General features: G+C 38.3%; 1 pseudogene; it reads right to left on the bottom strand.

Annotated features, from left to right (window-relative positions):
- The window catches only part of LOC139704240 (growth factor receptor-bound protein 14-like), a 50031-nt pseudogene extending 42544 nt beyond the window's left edge, over positions 1-7487 (bottom strand).
- Between the last annotated feature and the right edge of the window lie 11460 nt (positions 7488-18947).

Here is an 18947-nt window from a genome sequence, read left to right as displayed (position 1 = left end):
TATTTTCTGGGGCTCATGGGACATTTTCAAATGTCAACCATGTGTTAAAGCACACATATGCCAAGCCAACTCAGAATCATTTCATACATGGCATCCTCTTAGTGTAATGTAATAATGTCATAAATCAATAGTAATATAGATTGTCAAATGATTTTGTCTATCTAAAAAAAACATTCCAAGTAACCCATAGGTTAAGGTGAAATCATGAGGAAGATTATGAGATATTTAGAGATGGACAGCAGAGGAGGCACCACAGGGCAGTAGTCATGCCACAGCCCCAGACAGTATGGATGGGATACTTAGAACCCCCAAGACAGCCATCAGGTAAGGAGGAAAAATCAAAAGAAAGAGGATTAACTTTTCAAGAGGAAAACCTAGAAATAGAGCAAGATAGTAAATGTGTGGTGGGGGCAGAAAGAATGACATTTAGAGGAAAATATCCATGAAAGAGAGCAACATTAACAATCAAAAACTCAGTGGGGTGTGGGAGGAAGCAATATTTTCAAAGTTTTTCTTTAAGAGAGGTCTTTATAGTATTGATCAAAGTATATATATATATATATATATATATATATATATATATATATATATATATATATACACACACACACACACACACACACACACACACACACATAAGTACATAAACACAGAGAGAAATAATTCATAAGTTTATGAAGTTGGAGCCCTACCTCACACCATATATAAAATAACTCAAAATAGGTTGCACCTAAAATGTAAGAGCTAAACACATAAAACTCTTAGAAAAACATAGGCATGAATTTTCCTGTGTTTGGAATAGAGAATGATTTCTTAGATCTGACATCAAAAACACAAGTGACAACAACAAAAAAGTAAATTGGACTTTATCCAAATGGAAAACTTGTGTACCATGAAGGACATCATCACAAAAGTGTACGGGGCTGGGACGTAGCTCAGTGGTACAGTGCTCACCTAGAAAGTGTGAGGCTCTGTGTTCAAAACCCAGTACTGAAAATAAGAGAAAGAAAGAAAGAGAAAAATAACTGATAGCCATTGAATGGGGGGATATTTGTAAATTTTATATGATGGATTTATATCTTTAATGTATTAATGTATTAATATATAAAGAATTCTTGCAATGCAAAAATAAACAGGCAACCCAATTAAATATTGGGCAAAAAATCTGACAGATAATTCTCAAAAGAATTTATACAAATGATTATTAAATATAAAGAGAAGATCAGCATCATGAGTCATCTGGGAATTGCAAATCAAAGCTGCAATGAGATACTACTTCACATCTATTAAGGTGGCTGTCACCAAAACCAGATAATAAGTACAAGTGAGGATGTAAAGAAAGTTGACCCCATGCACTGCAGATGGGATTGTACAATTTTGCAACCTCTTTGGAAAAGAGTTTGGCAATTCCTCAAAGGATTAAAAATAGAGTTAAAATAGATACCATAGGGATTTACCCCAGAGAAATGAAAGCCCACTAAATTAAAACTGTTGCACCAACTTTCACAGCAGCATTAACCATAGTAGCAAAAATGTGGCAACAACTTGAATGTCCATCAACCTATGAATGGATACATAAATGCGGTCTATCCATATAATGGAACATTCTTTTTTTTTTCCTTCAATTTTTATTGTTGGTTGTTCAAAACATTACATAGTTCTTGATATATCATATTTCACACTTTGATTCAAGTGGGTTATGAACTCCCATTTTTACCCCGTATACAGATTGCAGCATCACATCGGTTACACATCCACTGTTTTACATATTGCTATACTAGTGTCTGTTGTATTCTGCTGCCTTTCCTATCCTCTACTATCCCCCATCCCCTCCCCTCCCCTCCCATCTTCTCTTTCTACCCCATCTACTACAATTCATTTCTACCTCTTGTTTTTTTTTCCCCTTTCCCCTCACTTCCTCTTGTATGTAATTTTGTATAACCATGAGGGTCTCCTTCCATTTCCATGCAATTTCCCTTCTCTCTCCTTTTCCCTACCACCTCTCATCCCTGTTTAATGTTAATCTTCTTCTAATGCTCTTCCTCCTAACTCTGTTCTTAGTTACTCTCCTTATACCAAAGAAAACATTTGTCATTTGTTTTTTTAGGGATTGGCTAGCTTCACTTAGCATAATCTGCTCTAATGCCATCCATTTCCCTGCAAATTCTATGATTTTGTCATTTTTTAATGCAGAGTAATACTCCATTGTGAATAAATGCCACATTTTTTTTTTATCCATTCGTCTATTGAAGGGCATCTAGGTTGGTTCCACAGTCTTGCTATTGTGAATTGTGCTGCTATGAACATCGATGTAGCAGTGTCCCTGTAGCATGCTCTTTTTAGGTCTTTAGGGAATAGACCGAGAAGGGGAATAGCTGGGTCAAATGGTGGTTCCATTCCCAGCTTTCCAAGAAATCTCCATACTGCTTTCCAAATTAGCTGCACCAATTTGCAGTCCCACCAGCAATGTACAAGTGTACACTTTTCCCCACATCCTCACCAGCACTTGTTGTTTGACTTCATAATGGCTGCCAATCTTACTGGAGTGAGATGGTATCTTAGGGTGGTTTTGATTTGCATTTCTCTGACTGCTAGAGATGGTGAGCATTTTTTCATGTACTTATTGATTGATTGTATGTCCTCCTCTGAGAAATGTCTGTTCAGGTCCTTGGCCCATTTGTTGACTGGGTTATTTGTTTTCTTATTGTTTAATTTTTTGAGTTCTTTGTATACTCTAGATATTAGGGCTCTATCTGAAGTGTGAGGAGTTAAGATTTGTTCCCAGGATGTAGGCTCCCTATTTACCTCTCTTATTGTTTCTTTAGCTGAGAAAAAACTTTTCAGTTTGAGTAAGTCCCGTTTGTTGATTCTACTTATTAACTCTTGTGCTATGGGTGTCCTATTGAGGAATTTGGAGCCCGACCCCACAATATGTAGATCGTAGCCAACTTTTTCTTGTATCAGACGCCATGTCTCTGATTTGATATCAAGCTCCTTGATCCATTTTGAGTTAACTTTTGTGCATGGCGAGGGAAAGGGATTCAGTTTCATTTTTTGCATATGGATTTCCAGTTTTCCTAGCCCCATTTGTTGAAGATGCTATCCTTCCTCCATTTCATGCTTTTAGCCTCTTTATCAAATATAAGATAGTTGTAGTTTTGTGGATTGGTTTCTGTGTCCTCTATTCTGTACCATTGGTCCACCCACCTGTTTTGGTACCAGTACTATGCTGTTTTTGTTACTATTGCTCTGTAGTATAGTTTGATGTCTGGTATTGCTATACCGCCTGATTCACACTTCCTGCTTAGAGTTGTTTTTGCTATTCTGGGTCTTTTATTTTTCCATATGAATTTCATGATTGCTTTCTCTAATTCTACAAGAAATGCCATTGGGATTTTGATTGGCATTGCATTGAACCTATAGAGAACTTTTGGTAATATCACCATTTTGATGATGTTAGTTCTGCCTATCCATGAACAGGGTATATTTTTCCATCTTCTAAGATCTTCTATTTCTCTCTTTAGGGTTCTGTAGTTTTCATTGTATAAGTCTTTCACCTCTTTTGTTAGGTTGATTCCCAAGTATTTTATTTTCTTTGAGGATATTGTGAATGGAGTGGTTGTCCTCATTTCCATTTCAGAGGATTTGTCGCTGATATACAGGAATGCCTTTGATTTATGCATGTTGATTTTATATCCTGCTACTTTGCTGAATTCATTTAGTAGTTCTAATAGTTTCTTTGTAGACCCTTTTGGGTCTGCTAGGTATATAATGATGTTATCTGCAAACAGTGATAATTTAAGTTCTTCTTTTCCTATTTTTATGCCTTTAATTTCTTCGTCTGTCTAATTGCTCTGGCCAGTGTTTGGAGAACTATGTTGAACAGAAGTGGTGAGAGAGGGCATCCCTGTCTTGTTCCAGATTTTAGAGGGAATTCCTTCAATTTTTCGCCGTCAGAATGATGCTAGCCTCAGGCTTAGCGTAGATTACTTTTACAATATTGAGGTATGTTCCTGTTATCCCTAGTTTTTCTAGAGTTTTGAACATAAAGGGATGCTGTACTTTGTCAAATGCTTTTTCTGCATCTATCGAGATGATCATATGGTTCTTATCTTTAAGTCTATTGATGTGGTGAATAACATTTATTGATTTCCGTATATTGAACCAGCCTTGCATCCCAGGGATGAATCCTACTTGATCATGGCGCACAATTTTTTTGATATGTTTTTGTATCCGATTCGCCAGAATTTTATTGAAGATTTTTGCATCTAGGTTCATTAGAAATATTGGTCTGTAGTTTTCTTTCTTTGAAGTGTCTTTGTCTGGTTTAGGAATCAGGGTGATGTTGGCCTCGTAGAATGAATTTGGAAGTTCTCCCTCTTTTTCTATTTCCTGAAATGGCTTGAAAAGTATTGGTATTAGTTCCTCTTTAAAGGTTTTGTAAAACTCTGCTGTATACCCATCCGGTCCTGGGCTTTTCTTAGTTCGTAGTCTTTTGATGGTTTCTTATATTTCTTCCATTGATATTGGTCTGTTTAGGTTGTCTATATCCTCCTGACTCAATCTGGGCAGATCATATGACTTAAGAAATTTATTGATGTCTTCACTGTCTTCTATTTTATAGGAGTATGAGGATTCAAAATAATTTCTGATTATCTTCTGTATTTCTGAAGTGTCTGTTGTGATATTGCCTTTTTCATCCCGTATGCTAGTAATTTGAGTTCTCTCTCTTCTTCTCTTCATTAGTATGGCTAAGGGTCTGTCGATCTTATTTATTTTTTCAAAGAACCAACTTTTAGTTTTGTCAATTTTTTCAATTGTTTCTTTTGTTTCGATTTCATTAATTTCAGCTCTGATTTTAATTATTTCATGACTTCTACTTCTTTTGCTGTTGTTTTGCTCTTCTTTTTCTAGGATTTTGAGATGAAGTATGAGGTCATTTATTTGTTGTTTTTTTCTCTTTTTAAGGAATGAACTCCAAGCAATGAATTTTACTCTTAGAACTGCTTTCAATGTGTCCCATAGATTCTGATATGTTGTATCTGTGTTTTCATTTATCTCTAAGAATTTTTTAATTTCCTCCTTGATGTCTTCTATAACCCATTGATCATTCAGTAACCTATTGTTCATTCTCCAAGTGATGCATGATTTTTCCTTCCTTCTTTTATCGTTATTTTCAGATTCATTCCATTATGATCAGATAAGATGCATGGTATTATCTCTACTCCTTTATACTGTCTAAGAGTTGCCCTGTGACATAATATATGATCTTTTTTTGAGAAAGATCCATGTGCTGCTGAGAAAAATGTGTAACTGCTTGATGTTGGGTGGCATATTCTATATATGTCAATTAAGTCTAGGTTATTAATTGTGTTATTGAGTTCTATAGTTTCTTTATTCAACTTTTGTTTGGAATATCTGTCCAGTCATGAGAGAGGTGTGTTGAAGTCTCCCATAATTATTGTATGGTGGTCTATTAGACTCTTTAACTTGAGAAAGGTTTGTTTGCTGAACATAGCTGCACCATTGTTTGGGGCATATATATTTATGATTGTTATGTCTTGTTGGTGTATGGTTCCCTTGAGCAGTATGTTCCCTCTTTATCCCTTTTGATTAACTTTGGCTTGAAATCTATTTTATTTGATATGAGTATGGACACTCCTGCTTGTTTCCGAAGTTAATATGAGTGATATGATTTTTCCCAACCTTTCACCTTCAGCCTATGTATGTCTTTTCCTATCAAGTGCGTCTCCTGTAGGCAGCATATTGTTGGGTCTTTTTTTGTGATCCATTCTACTAGCCTGTGTCTCTTAATTGGTGAGTTTAAGCCTTTAACATTTAGGGTTATCATTGAGATATGGATTGTTCTTCCAGCCATATTTGTTTATTTATGTTACTTAACATAGTTTGTTTTTCCTCTTTGATTATTTTTCCCCCTTTACTGTACTACCTCCCACTGTTGGTTTTCATTGTTATTTTCCATTTCCTCTTCCTGTAGTGTTTTGCTGAGGATGTTTTGAAGAGATGGTTTTCTAGCTGCAAATTCTTTTAACTTTTGTTTATCGTGGAAGGTTTTAATTTCATCTTCCATCCTGAAGCTTAATTTCACTGGATACACAATTCTTGGTTGGAACCCATTTTCTTTCAGCGTTTGAAATATGTTATTCCAGGATCTTCTAGCTTTCAGAGTCTGTGTTGAAAGATAAGCTGTTATCCTGATTGGTTTACCCCTAAATGTAATCTGCTTCCTTTCTCTTGTAGCTTTTAAAATTCTCTCCTTATTCTGTATGTTGGGCATCTTCATTATAATGTGTCTAGGTGTGGATCTCTTATGATTTTGCTGATTCAGCGTCCTGTAGGCTTCTAGGATTTGGGATTCTGTCTCATTCTTCAAGTCTGGGAAGTTTTCTCATATTATTTCATTGAACAGATTGCTCATTCCTTTGGTTTGGACCTCTATACCTTCCTGTATCCCAATGACTCTTAAGTTTGGTCTCTTTATGTTATCCCATATTTCTTGGATGTTCTGCTCATGGTTTCTTAACAGTCTTGCTGAGCTGTCTATGTTCTTTTCAAGTTGAAATACTTTGTCTTCATTGTCTGATGTTCTATCTTCTCAGTGTTCTACTCTGCTGGTAATATTCTCAATTGAGTTTTTAAGTTGGTTTATTGCTTCCTGCATTTCTAGGATTTCTGTTTGTTTGTTTTTTATAACCTCTATCTCCCTGTATAGTTGATCTTTTGCTTCTTGGATTTGTTTATTTAATTCATTGTTGAAGTGATCTTTCATTGTCTTATTTTGCTGTCTAATGTCTTCCTTGAGACTCCAGATCATCTGAACCTTGTATATCCTGAATTCTTTACTGACATTCCATCTGCTGCAGATATTACCTCTTCTAACGTTGAGTTGACCTGCATTCCTTGTGGTCCTTTCTTTCCTTGTCTTTTCACACTGCTTGCATTTCTTTCTGCTTGGTGAACCTGTTGTGTTATTGAATTTTCCCCCTATATATTTATATTGCTCTTGTATAGTTGCAAAGTCTCCCTCGCAAGTGTGGGCGGCTGCTCTGCCCCTCCTCCAATTGGGGCAATGTGCCTACCATGCCGGCAGGCCACTGGGCCTGTTCTGCCAGTCGGTAGCAGGTCCGCCTACCTTGCAGGCGCAGGCGGTGGCTCTGCCCCTCCGCGGGCCACTGGGCCTGTTCTGCTGGTCGGTCGTAGGTCTGCCTACCTTGCAGGCATGGTCGGCAGCTCTGCCCCTCCCCCAACCAGGGAGATGTGTCTACCACGCTGGTGGGCTGCTGGGCCTGTGCTGCTGGTGGGTCACATGTCCGCCTAACTTGCAGGCGTGGGCAGCAGTTCAGCGGTTCTGCCCCTCCGCGGTCCACTGGGCCTGTTTTGTTGGTGGTCGCAGGTCCGCCTTCCTTGCAGGCACAGGTGGTGGCTCTGCCCCTCCTCGGTCCACTGGGCCTGTTCTGCCAGTCCATCGCAGGTCCGCCTACCTTATAGGCATGGGCAGCAGCTCTGTCCCTCCCCCAACCAGGGCAATGTGTCTACCACGCTGGCGGACCGCTGGGCCTGTCCTTCTTGTGTGTCGCAGGTCTGCCTATCTTGCAGGCACGGGCAGCGGCTCTGCCCCTCCACGGATTGCTGGGCCTGCTCTGCAGGTGAGTCACAGGTACGCCTATCTTGCATGTGCGGGCAGAGGCTCTGCCCCTCCTTGGGTTGCTGGGCCTGTTCTGCAGGTGGGTCGCATGTCTGCCTACTTTGCAGGCGCGGGCGGTGGCTCTGCCCCCTGTGGGCCGCTGGGCCTGTTTTGTTGGTGGTCGCAGGTCTGTCTCTCTACAGTTCTTTTAAAGTCTATCTTCTTTAATATAAATTCATTAGTCTTTTAATTCAATCAAATTTCAAAGATGTCAGAGCATAATTTTAATCAAACTGCATGCAAATTGAACTGAACTTCCGATTGAATCCCAAGAACTACCAACTAAAATTACTCATCTGGTTAAAAGCTGAGCTCAATGTCCAGCACGTGGAAAGCATTTACTGAATGATGAATACAACCATTATTAGTACGTGCAACTTGGCAACCACTACCACTGCTACTTGATGACCAAGGAAGAAGATAAGAAAAAGGAGAGAAAATATGAAGAAAAGGGAGGAAACAGTGATGGCAGAAAATAAAAGAAAGAAAAAAAAATGTAAGAAGCAGGGTGAGGAACAAGAAGGAAAAGGGAATCAGGGATAGTAAAAGGGGACAAGAAGAGAGGAGACAATAAGTAGTACAGTCAGTGTTTCTTGAGACAAGTTGTTTTGGGGATGAGGAGAATTTACAAAATTTAAAGTGGAATTTGAGTAAGTATTAATTTTTCTCCAGTATTTGCTTTTTTGGCAGTACCAACACAAGATAATGTGCTCACGTTAATGTACTTCATCAAACATATATTTTCCATTAATTGCTGTATTTGTTTTAGCCAAATCAATATGGGGTTTTGGGTGACTCAGTGGTAGAGCATGTGCCTAAGCATGCACAGGCTCTGGGTTCAAGCTCAAGCACCATAAAAATAAAAGATGCTTTGGTAAACTAAAATGATGTTTGGAGGTTACTTAGGCTATAAACTAAGTAACAATTACCAGTATTCAATTTTGTACATGAAAGAACAAAAATTTTGATGAGACTTCAAAACTCTTTCCAAATACTGCCTATTAACTGCATGTTTGAAATTTGTGACTTATTTAAAAATTGCATTTAAAAAATTTTGCTTGGTATTTTCACACTATATGAAGTGTCCTTTCAAAGCAATTTTATAAGGTCATCTTTCAGAACGTATATTTTCATTGTACATGGAAATTTTTTCATTGTAAAATAAGCAGATTTTAAACTGTACAATATTATCTAGGTATAAAAAAACTATATATACCATCACAGAATACAGAAAATGAAAAAAAAAACAAAAAAAAAAAAAACAAATGACTTAAATGAAGAACGTGAAGTATAGTAAAGGTATCAAACTTTATATATATATATATATATATATATATATATATATATATATATATATATATATATATATATATATATATATAATTCCTTATATAATTAATACATTCTGAATATAGATACAAGTTCAACATGCACACACATCTGTATATATTCCCCCAAGATAGCAGGTGTTCAACAAGATGTCCAACTTGTATAGGTTACTGCCTCAAAAAATGATGCCAAGAATCCACAGGATTAGAAAAATGGACTACAGGATCTAAAACAACAACAACACTAACAAGTATATTTTAAACTGCTCTGTTGAGGGAGTGAGTGGCCAGCTTAGGGCAGAGAAGAGCTAGAGGCAACACAGGAAGATCAGTTCCAATTCTTCTTTAGCTCTCCCCAACCCATTTCCCACCTCTTTGCCTTTGGACTGTTATTGCCTATCCTTTTGCCCTCACACCATTGCTGTGGGGATCTTCTTGGGCAAGAGTTCTTCTGTGTAAAGTTAAAGTAGGTGGAGGCTGACATGCTTTGTGCATTCAGTCGTTTACTTCTCTAATCTAACTCCCAGTGTTTGTAGATTGCAACCTGGCAAAACTGTCTTCTATCTACATTCCAACATAAAAAAAGAACTTGGGGTTCCATCTTGACCACAGTTATTTTCTGCTGGGCTATTTCAAAATCAAGTGATAGCTGTCTTATGATGCACTGCATGGGTCTTTCTGTCAAAAAGTCCATGTCCCATGCCCTGTCCCACACACAAGATTCTTCAGCTTTCTTACAGAGATAAACACTATGTTCTGGCCTTTGGTTCTTCTCCAAAACCAAAGAACCAATAAAGGTAGTGGAATAATTTTAAATAAATATAATAAACTATGATTCACGAATATATAAATGTAAGAAAAGAGAAAGATTACTCATGTCACCAGAAGTAAGTAATATTCTGGGCATCATAGAGATGGTAAAGACATGAGGTTTACTAATGCTCTTCTTTTCTAAGAGGGAAGATACAGCCACTGATATATTAGGGAAACAGAAGTATTGTTTGTGTCTCTAAAGAGAAACAGAAATAAAATTATTGTATAAAACTTTAAACACCAGAAGAAAATATTATAGAAGTTAATTAAAAGAGCACAGCAAGTACAAGAAATAGAAAGAACATTAAATAATATGGCAGAATAAAAATCTAGTTAGAAATTAAAACAAATGAAGATGGATTAAAGTAACCAAATAAAAGACAAGGATCCATAAATTCCACAAAGGAAAATAAAATCCAACAATGTGTTTTCTGCAATAAATTGAAGACTTGGAAATGCTGAAAAGGACTAAAAACATATGCCTGATAGATATAAATCAAGGGAAAGCTTGAACAAAAGTCTTATGTTCTCACAAGCAAGCAAAAGAATCTTGCTTTGGATGTTTCAGAGCTTTATGTGAGTTTACAGGTGATTTGTATAAATGGTCCTGATCCAATCTAAGTGAAAAAGCAATAATCCAAGAAGAGGGTGGCTAGTGGGGGTGGGGAGAGGAAAAAATAAAAGAGGAAAAAAAAAACATGTGAAATAAAGAATTTATAATCAACATTCTGCCATCAGTACAGATGTAATAGTAGGCCAATCCTGCTTTCTAAGAGTAATTCTAATTATAAAGAACCATCTGCCTTGTGGATCTCTCATCTTCAGATTTTATGACGTCAATAATGAAATATGTTTTAAATAATTGTATTTAAATCTATCCAGTGTATTTAAGATAAAATAGAAAGGGGAGTTTTTCCTTTCAGCTTGCTAAGTGATGTTCATTAATAAAACATGTTATATGGAATGTAATGAAAGAGATCGGATAGAGAGAGTGCCATTGGGGAAGAAAGAAGTTGATGTGACATTGTGGACTACTCTCCTTACAGATCCTGTTGATATTACCTTTCCAGGCAGGAATTATACTGTTCAATGATTTATCATAATGATATAAGTTGAAAAGGGAGATTTTAGAACAAAAATCAAAATTGTTGATCAGTAAAAGAAAAATGCCTTGAAAAATGAGAGTGGACATACGGTTAATCTTTATACTTGTTTTTTTAACTACAGAGAAATGAAATACTTCCTCTTAGCATGAATTCAAAAGAAATCACTGATGAAAATAAATGTCATGTTTAGCCATTGTGCTTATTTTTTCTTCTGATTAATCATGCCACTTGAGAGTAAAAATAGTATTTTGAATATACTAGCATGCATTAAGGAGGTCCTTTCCCTGAGAAATATTTTAGTGTTAGGGGGAATTTGTAGCATGCAGCTGATGTGTTTAAATCCATGACCTGTCTTTATCAAAGTGACTTTATTTTAAGAATGTATTTCTATTCACTAATATTTTAAAACTTTGTAAAAAACCTTCAAAGATTATATATGTGTATAATACATAACACCAGAATTATATAATGGTAGTATTTTGTTCTGAAAATAAAATTTTAAATAAACAATGAAGCAAGAATCAGAGAGGAACATAGGCAAGGGTTAGATCAAGAGAATGGTGGGATTGAAATGTTAATGCCTTCAGAGCCCTTTCTCCACCCATATCAAGAATAACCCTGCACCTGTTCCAACCTGTTGCTAAGATAACCTGTCCCAGAGATTGTCCCTTCCTATAGGGAGTTGTTAATTGCCTTCCGGCCCTGATGGCTCCAACTTGGCCAATCCATCCCATCTACTGCTCACATTTTGGCCATCACACTGAGCAGCTCCTGGGCCTAGTCACATAAGCAGGAAGGAGAGAGATAAGGGGAAGAGAGCAGGAGAACAAAGGAAGCCTAAGTCCAATTTAAAAAAGGCAGAATGGCCCCACTTCTAGAAACACCATCTATGCCCCCCTTCTCCCTCCTCAGAGAAGTCTATGCTATCCCTTGTTAAGTAAAACCTGCTTTATATGCTTGCCTTAGTGTGAATTTTCTAATGTTCTACTTCAACATATGAGGGAGCAGAACTTGTCACTGGGAACCAGCAGTATCAACAACATAAAATAGAATTATTTTTTAGAAGACTTGAAACTGTAATTAACTGTTTGATTAATCATTTACAAATATACTTTATCTAAAAATAAACTTTAATCTGAGTATGTTACATCTATATTTTTAAATATATTTTAAGTTTCCTCAACTTAGCATATTTCCTCACTTTAACATATTTATATCCTCCCCCTTTTTTCTTTTTCTGTTTCAATTTCAAAATAGATTATATGATGTGGTAAAATGGTTTGTACATGGTAAGGGTTTCCCCCAGATATCCATCAGGATATTATTATTAATTTATTATATAAAGCAATTATGTTAATTTAAGTGCCTTATTTATGATGATGATATATGTATACCAAGAAGATATAAATAACCACATTTTTTCAGTGTTTTAACAACTTTCTTATAATCTCTGTCAACATTACCCTAGCTAGTACACCTCAACATTGATTTACATTACTTTTCTAAGGTTCAGTTTTCCTCATAAAATTGGGTTTGTGGCATATTATTTCCCCAATAAGAAGCTTTCAAGTACATGTAAGGAGAAAAATCCTACTAGATTGTACACAGGCTGTCTAAAGAGGCCCTCAGCATTGTCCTGCCCATCTCCAGAGTCTGTCAATATATCAAGATATCACTCTGAAGCTTATCTTATGTTTTATGGTACAGATCACCCTTAAGTAGGAAAGTGATCTAGAAGACCTAACCAGTCACATAAGCCCTTCAAAGCAGAGTCCCTTCTCTGGCTGGGACATAAATAAGAGATACTTGAAGCATAGGAACTGATCACTGAGGGCACTCTGAGAACTGAAGAAGCCAAACAAGAAGGAAAGGAGGAGGACTTCAATCCATGAAACAGGTCTCCAGTTGACAACCATCAAGAGCATTGGAACCACAAATATGCAACCCCAAAGAAGTGAATTTTACAGTAGTGAGAAAAGTTACAAGGGGTTCTTGGGTGTTAACTTCAGACTTGTGAGAATGATTGTTTTAAAAGATTTTTTTTCTTTATTAAGTCATCAAGTTCATAGTGATTTGGGTCACAGGGATAGAGAACAAATACATACACAAAGGCAGCAGAGTCAGAGAAAGACTTCTTGAGAAAGAAATAACTAACCATAATCCCAAAGTTCAGAAGAAATGTATACATGGTAAAAGAAAGGGAAGTGAGAAGGGCAGAATGAAGATTCCCAGAGGCATGAGTTTGGGGTTTAAGTAGTATTTTGATACAGGAGTGTAGAGATGCGTGCAAAGAGAAAAAAAAAAATAACGGAGTCACAAAAGTCAGTTATTCTGTAGTAATAAATTCATTGTTATTCAGAAAGCTATGGTACATTAATTGTGAACTCTAATCCATTAGAAAGTATGCTGGGATTTAAATACATGCACCTTAGTCCTGATATAGTACTAAGAACAGCCCAATGGAATAGAGAGTAGAGACAGGTCAAAGGCTATTTTAACAATCCACATAAGAAAGAATTAGAATTTCAACTAATGAATTTGAATTTGAAAGCTACCCAGAAGATAAATAGAGTATGGAGAGGAAAACTAGGGAGGAAAGAGTGAAGGATTATTCCACTTCTGGCGGGTTTACTAAGGAACTGGAAGTACTCCTCACTGCTGTTCAGAGTTACAAATTTCAGGTAGAACTTTAGGATGAGAAATCTATGCATTACATTTTAATGACATTTATGGAATTCAGCTGAGCTATGTATCAGTTAATTATTTTTAAATGAGAAAAAAATCCAGCTAAAGAAATTTAATAGGCATTGACTACATGGGTATAACATTGGAAGAAAAGGAGGTTTGGTCATCAAATGGATATTTGAGAATTACCAGCATGTTGATATAGTAGAAAACCAAAAAGATTTAAGAACCCTGAGCATATGGGTATAGTAAAAAGTAAAAATTAAGTAACTATGAAGTAAAATAAAATGAACAGATGAAGAATAAGGAAAAGACACTGTCACAATGGCTTAGAGAGGAAGTAACTTAAATGATTTTAGATGTAATAGAAGTAAAATAAAAATAATATTTTTCATTGGATTTACCAAAAAAAGTAAGTCTTTGTGGATTATAACAAAACAGTCTCAGATGGTATGTGGGGGTCAAAATCTCAATTAGAGAGAGCTAACAAATTAACTGTAAAGTGAAGTAGTAAATTCCCAGCTACACAATTATCAGAATGCAAACTTCTTTCAAGAAACTTGTGAATAGTACAATGAAGATGAGTAACTGACTTAGTCTATTTTTGTGTTGCTATAACAACATACCCGATAGTAGATACTTCATAGAAAAAGAGGATTATATATCTCAGCTCTGGAGGTGGAGGATCATATTGTCAGCATCTATTCTCTTCTGGTAATGGGCTCATTGTGGATGTCATCACAATGGTGTGGAACAGAGAAATCACATGGCAAGATAGCCAGTGGAAGATGGTAGGACCTAGGCTTTCTTTCTATATAACTATCAGCTCTCATGGGAACTAATTCACTTCTATGAGATTTGTCCCACTTCCAGAGATAGCATTATTCCATTCATGAGGACTCAGTCCCTATGATTTAGTTACCTTCCATGGTCCCACTTCTCAAAGATTCTTAATATTGCCATACCAGGAGCCAAAATTTTAGCCCATTAATCTTTACGGGAACATAATATTCATACAAATACAACAGATGATAGAATTGAGATGGTGATAATGATGAAGATGAACATGTGTGTGTAATTTGTTATATATATATATATATACACACATATATATATATATATATATATATATATATATATAATTACATGAAAATTATATAATTATATATAAATCACATATGTATGTGTATATATATATATATATATATATATATATATATATATATATATATATATATATATTTAGACATGTGATTTTTTAAGTAATTGGTAAATGGGCTAAGAGAGATAAAGGGTGGGAAGAAGAGAGTAGATAAAAGATGACCATAAGTTTGTCATTTTTAAAGCTCTCCCAAGAATTTATTGTTATTTTTTAACATGGGGTGGCACTAGTAATGAAGAGATTTACTAGCAAGTACAATTAAACAGTTTTTAAAAGTCCTTTACATTATAAAATACCCCTCTCTACATATTTTGTTGTTACTTGTGACTTGATTCCTGAACAGCTGACTACTTAATTCCATATCTGCTGTGATATTTTCATCTTCACATCACACATACCTAATCATTCAAATGAACTATAGAAGTTACAGTTTAAACCTTGATTAATGCAGTTATGAGAGCAGCCACCACACAGGAAGTATCACTTCATTCAACCATCTTGAGTGCTCATCAAAATTTAGAGATAAGTCAATCTCATCAATGTCAAGGTCACTTTTTTTCTCTAATCAGTACATGATGTAGTTCATGGAGACATGCAATTCTCTAAATTCATTTTCACACATGATTAGCTTGCAGTGAGAGAAATATCACCCCCAGACCCTGCTACCCATACTTATTCTCCATTCTATCTGAGCTCTGCAAGTAAAACAACCTTAAAGACTGAAAATTAAGGGACTATATATACCACAGATACCCAGCATTTTATTGTCTAAATATTGAAAGCAAGCTTTAAGTATATAATAATTAAATTATTATTGTTTAGTGATAATAAATCTATTTAATGAAATACTATGTATTTTTTAAATGAATGTAAAGTTAACATGTAAGTGGAGAATACACTCTTGTTAATGGAATTTTTTAAAAAATGTGCTATTACAAAAAAAAATTCTGCAGAATTATAATTTTGTTAGAAGTGTAGTTTTATATGTGAATTACTTTTCTTTTAAATTTTAAAGTTCACTTACATGCATATAAAATTAAAGGCTCTATGTTCTAGAAAAAAAAATCTATAGGAAATAAAATATTTATCCAAAGGCATTTAGTAATCATGTAACAAATTGAATCTATGGTAGGCATGACTGAGTTTCAGAGTAATATCATATTTGAAAGAAAATATTCCAGGTCCTCCCCCCATAATTTCACAACAATCAGAGATTTTCATAATTATATCTTGAACATCATCAATAGAACATATTCAAAAACGTAATTTTTACTAAAATCTACCCCTTTTTCTTTATAATTTTCCCAGATTCATTCAGAAGTTCTTTCAAGTGCCCTGCAGACTTAAGAACCACTGGTCTTTCTATATGCCCAGCTTGCCTTCTGAATCTGCATCAGATAAGCTCTCAGAATATATCTGACAGAGAAGAACCCTCCAATTAAAGAGCAGGGATGAAAAGGACAAACATCGATCTTTGTTTATGTTTTTTTTTAAATGAATAGGGAAGAGGTATAGTTTAAAAACAATTTCACATAAACATTCCTACCTCCATAAAACTATGACTTTTTATTACATAACAAACACGGATTGAAAGGGCTAAATTGGAAGCACCTGCAGTTGATGCTTTGACATTTGGGGTCTTCCTGAAACCCTAGGGACTTTCTTCCACTTCCAAACTTTGCTAATCCCTAGAGATGGCAATGTGGGCCTGAGTAGACTTTTGAAACATGAGCCAGCTCATGCCCCAACAGCCTGCTTTACAGAGATCTCACTCCCTGTGTCATCATCCACCTGTGCTAATGCCCTCAGGAGCAGATATCAGATAATAAGGAACAGCCCTTTGCCTCAAGTCCCACTGAATTAATTAAGCCAGACAATCCTAAACCTCACTACCCCACCCCACTTCTTCCTAATCATAGAAACCACACCAAGAGCTCTTGCCCACATTTCCTCTCCCTTCTGTGTTTTTTTTCTTCTGTGCTTTTGACTGATGCCAGTGCTCCCAGCCCCTATGTGGCACTCATGTCATGGTGTGGAAACAGAACTGGAAACAGAACATAAGAAGCTACCTCTTCAATGGCAGCTTCCACTGAGCTGTTGGCCCTGCCATACCTAAATAATAATGAAGACTATATTTTAAAACACACACACATTTTATTTCTTGGAGATTTGAAATTGGACTTTGCAGATGCTCTAGTGTTTGAGATCACCTGATTGATAGGCTGCCTCTTCCTCTCCCCTTCAAACCGAGTGGTGTGCATATTATCTCATTTCTATAGTAGAATTTTGGTACCAGAGATCGAAAATATTGGGCCCAGCAGCCCACCACTGGAGGGCATGTCAAAATAGCATCCAAGGCAGTGTCCTCCACAGAGGGCATAATGGCGTGGAAGCCGCAGGAACTGGCTCAAAATTGCAGGAGGGCAGCACGGTGAGTTTGAAAATTGATTAACAGAGGGGGCAGTCTGAGCGCAGATTTCCCCTCTCTCAGCCATTTGGCAGTGAGTGGCGAGCTGCAGAGGCCCATGCCTAAGCTGGCAAGTGGTTTGATGCTCATTCTTTTCAGCATAGGGTATGGGTGGCTGTGAGTGGTTAGGGCAGCAGCTGAGCATTTGTCCTTATCAATTTTTCAGCCCCCTGAACTGGCAGTCTGGAGAGGCAGCGGGGAAAACTGTCCAGACCCCATCTCCATGGTCCCCGTGTGGCACCTGAAACCCTGTGGCACCTGAGACATCAGTCAAAAGCATAGCAAGAGGCAGTGGGCTGCAAAGTTCAGTCCCAGTTGCCAGGGATGCTGGGCGCTCCAGCTGCACCTGTTCCCAGCACCAGAACAAGGTAGGTGGGTCTGGAGAAGCGCACTGCCACAGGCTCCTGAGCCTTTCCATGGGCCCAGGCCAGGCAGGCTGGGGTGGGCGCAGGCCTGAGGTGTCTCCTTGGTGGGCTCGGGTGGGCACAGGCCTAGAGTGGCTTCTCAGTGGGCTAGGGTGGGGACAAGCCTTTTGCACCTCCTCGGTGGGCTTTGGCGGGCACAGGCTGGGGTTATCTTTTAGGTGGGTGCAGGTCTGGGGCACTTCCTCCATGGCTTCAGGAGGGCACAGGCCTGGGGTGCCTCCTTGGTGGCATCAGGAGGACACAGGCCTGGGGCGCTTCCTCAGTGGGCTCAGGCCTGGGGCATCTCCTTGGCGGCTTTAGCAGGGCACAGACCTGGGGCACCTCCTTGGTGGCTTTATCAGGACACAGACCTGGGGCACCTCATCGGTGGTTTCAGGAGGGCACAGTCCTGGGGCACTTCCTCAGTGGGCTTAGGCCTGGGGCACCTCCTTGGCAGCTTCAGCAGGACACAGGCCTGGGGCACCTCCTTGGTGGCTTCAGCAGGACACAGGCCTGAGCCGCCTCCTCAGTGGCTTCAGCAGAGGGCAGACCTGGGGTGCCTCCTAGGTGGCTTCACAAGGGCACAGACCTGGGGCGCCTCCTTGGTGGGCTTGGGAGGAAGCAGGCCTGGAGCACCTCCTTGGTGGCTTCAGGAGGGTGCAGGCCTGGGGCAACTCCTTGATGACTTCAGGAGGGTGCAGTCCTGGAGTGTCTCCTTGGTGTCTTCAGGAGGGCGCAGGCCTGGGGCACCTCCACAGTGGGCTCAGGCAGAAGCAGGCTTTGGGCGCCTCCTTGGTGGGCTTGGGCAGAGGCAGGACTGGGGAACCTCCTTGGTGGCTTCAGGATGTCACAGACCTGGGGCGCCTCCTTGGTGGCTTTAGGAGGGTGCAGGCCTGGGGTGCCTCCTTGGTGGGCTTGGTTGGAGGCAGGCCTGGGGAAGCCTCCTCAGTGGGCTCAGCTGGGCACAGGCCTGGGGCGCCTCCTTGGTGGTTTCAGGAGGGTGCAGGGCTGGGGCACATAATCAGGTGGAGGCAGGCCTGGGGTGCCTCCGCCATGGAATCTGGTGGGTGCAGGCTGGGGTCTCCTCCTCAGGGGCTCTGGCAAGTGCAGTCTGGGTTCACTTCCTCGGTGGGCTCTGCAACTGAGATATCTAGAAACTGCACTGTGTTTGCAGCTTCCCGAGAGGAAAAAAAAAAAAAAAAAAAAAAAAAAACATGCAATGTTTAAGGAGCAAAATGGAGTGCAATGTGGCCAGAAGGATAAGGGCAAGTTTGAGG

Source organism: Marmota flaviventris, unplaced genomic scaffold, assembly GCF_047511675.1.
Source record: "Marmota flaviventris isolate mMarFla1 unplaced genomic scaffold, mMarFla1.hap1 Scaffold_48, whole genome shotgun sequence".
Classification (NCBI taxonomy): domain Eukaryota; kingdom Metazoa; phylum Chordata; class Mammalia; order Rodentia; family Sciuridae; genus Marmota; species Marmota flaviventris.
Note: the sequence above shows the minus strand (reverse complement) of the source record. Positions and strands in the feature narration are given on the sequence as shown.